This window comes from Bubalus kerabau, chromosome 5 (assembly GCF_029407905.1).
Source record: "Bubalus kerabau isolate K-KA32 ecotype Philippines breed swamp buffalo chromosome 5, PCC_UOA_SB_1v2, whole genome shotgun sequence".
Taxonomy (NCBI): domain Eukaryota; kingdom Metazoa; phylum Chordata; class Mammalia; order Artiodactyla; family Bovidae; genus Bubalus; species Bubalus kerabau.
Genome location: NC_073628.1, coordinates 25,004,244 through 25,007,067, shown reverse-complemented (window position 1 = coordinate 25,007,067; position 2,824 = coordinate 25,004,244). Strand labels below are relative to the sequence as shown.

At 36.1% G+C, this 2,824-nt stretch overlaps 1 pseudogene; it reads left to right on the top strand.

Moving 5' to 3' along the window:
• The first annotated feature begins 1,297 nt into the window (after positions 1-1,297).
• LOC129653767 (putative olfactory receptor 8G3) lies at positions 1,298-2,433 on the top strand (annotated as a pseudogene).
• Positions 2,434-2,824: the final 391 nt, after the last annotated feature.

The window sequence follows — 2,824 nt, the reverse complement described above, 5'->3', positions numbered from 1 at the left end:
TACACCCATGGCAGATGCATGTTGATGTATGGCAAAACCAATACAATATTGTAAAGTAAAATAATAATAATAAATAAATAAATAAGCACATCATAAATGACCCTTAGTTTGTCTTCAAAAAACATTATTATATTTTAGAAATATGAATAATTATTTGACTTCCAGTACTTCAACCATGAAGCTCAAATTGCCTATACCATTTTTAGTGCACTGCTCCCAGGGTCACAGGGGTGGAATATATGACTTAAATATATGCCATCCCATTATGTTCCCTTAGAGTATTCAAATTAGAAATAGGAGCAGGGTTTTCCTGGGACTTGGAAAATCTGTTGAGATATTAATATGATGCCTGCTAAGCAGTTGTGTTTCTAAACTACTGGATCATGAACCAGGCTGGAAGAAGGTGAGCACTAAAGCAGCAGATCTCAGGTGGAATAAAGCAGAGAGTTGCCCAGTCCTTCTGAAATTCTAGGGCTTCCCTGATAGCTCAGTTGGTAAAGAATCTGCCCAAGATGCAGGAGACCTGGGTTCAATCCCTGGATTGGAAAGATCTCCTGGAGAAGGGACAGGCCACCCACTCCAGTATTCTGGCCTGAAGAGCTCCATGGACTGTATTGTCTACGGGTCACAATGAGTTGGACATGACTGAGTGACTTTTACTTTCACTTTTCTGAAATTCTGAGTGGATTTTCTGTAAGAAATATCTCAGACTAATACAACTACTTTTCACAGCCTTATGTAACCTTTGTTTACAACTTACAGAAAGTATACCCTACTATCATTTATTCTGAGTGAAGTGAAAATACTGGCCATTTGACATGCATTATATTAATATAGGCACATAGGGTAAGAAAGGAAAAGAAAAAGTCCTCAGAAATAAGAGTATTTACATTTGCTATGAATGACTTTACTTTTTTTATTTTATTTATTTATTTATTTTTAATTTAGTTTTATTTTTTAACTTTACAACATTGTATTGGTTTTGCCATATATCAAAATGAATCTGCCACAGGTATACATGTGAATGACTTTAAAAATCCAGAATTGGTATCTTCTTTTAAAATGTTATTTGATATCTTAATTATAATTTTCTTGAAGTCTATAATTTCTATTCTGGTGCAACCAGAATAATTGTTTTTCAAGAGATCCCCACATTATGGACTTCTTCTGATGAGAGATAAATTAATGATCTCCCCAGAATTACTTTTCCTTACACGTAAACATGTACATACACACACAGAGGAACACAAAACTACACTCATCTACTCTTTTTATACTTAGAACCTCGGACAGGACAATGGACCCTAGAAGTCACTCTTCAGTGACTGAGTTCATCCTCTCTGAGGTCACAGAATAGCCACAACTCCAGCTGTCACTTTTCCTCCTCTTCCTAGGAATCTACGTGGTCACGATGGTGGAGAACCCGGACATGATCACATTGATAGGGCTCAGTTCTCACCTGGACACTCCCAAATACTATTTCCTCAGCAATTTGTCCTTTACTGACTTCTGTCAGCCCACTGTCATTACCCCCAAAATGCTGGTGAACTTTATGACAAAGCAGAACATCATTTCTTACTCTGAATGCATTATTCAGCTCTACTTCTTCTGCACTTTTGCTATTTCAGAGTGTCACATGTTGGCTGCAATAGCATATGGCCGCTATGTTGCCATCTGCAACCCCTTGCTTTAAAATGTTATCATGTCTTACCACATCTGCCTCTGCCTCCCAGTGGGAGTTTATATTTTGGCCATCATTGGATCCACAATCCATACAGGATTTATGTTGAGACTCCTTTTCTGTGAGAACAAAGTGGTTAACCATTATTTCTGTGGTCTCTTTCCACTCTTGGAGCTATCCTATTCTAGCATCTATGTCAATGAATTATTGGTTCTAGTCTTGAGTGCATTTAACATCCTGACTCCTGACTTAACCATCCTTACATGCTACCTCTTCATCCTCTCCAGCGTCCTCCAAATCAACTCCCCTGAGGGCAGGTCCAAAGCCTTCAGCACCTGCAGCTCTCACATCTTAGCTGTTGCTGTTTTCTTTGGATCTGCAGCATTCATATACCTGAAGCCATCATCTGTGAGCTCCATGGATCAAGAAAAAGTGTCCTCTGTGTTTTATACCTGCATTGTTCCCATGCTAAATCCTCTGATTTACAGTCTGTGGGATAAGGATGTCAAATTTGTCATGAATAAAATTCTGGAAAGAGGAAAATGTATATGAATAGAATCAATAGCATGATGTCATAAAGTCATTTGGTTTGCTGAGCTATGCAGTGTGTTAGATATATTGTTCAAATTTTTGGAAATTTATTGATACTTCTCTATATAACTCATCTCCAAAATTCTCCCGGCTACTTCTTTGAACATACATTACAATGATTATATAAGGAAAAATACAATAATATAATTTTTAAAAAATCTTGAATATTAAAGGAGCTTACTTTTCTTTTTAATAATAATATATCTAGGAAGAACAACAATGCATATGATGATTATGGTGAAAATCACAGTAATGCATATTATCAAGATTTATAAAATATAAAACACTATGCCCAGTACTTTAAATGGATATCTTTATTTACTATATTCCTTCAGGACAAATTCTAGTATTATTTTCCTTTGAAAAGAAGAAATGGAAGGTTATTTCACTTGTGTATTTGCCATGATCCCAAACATAATAAATGATAGAGAAAACATAATAAGTGATACTTTTGCACAAGAAGATTATGAATAAATGAATAGGTCCGATGCCTCCCTGAGAATTCCCTTCTATATGTCAAGCATCATCACTTTCCTATAAGACTGTGTTTCT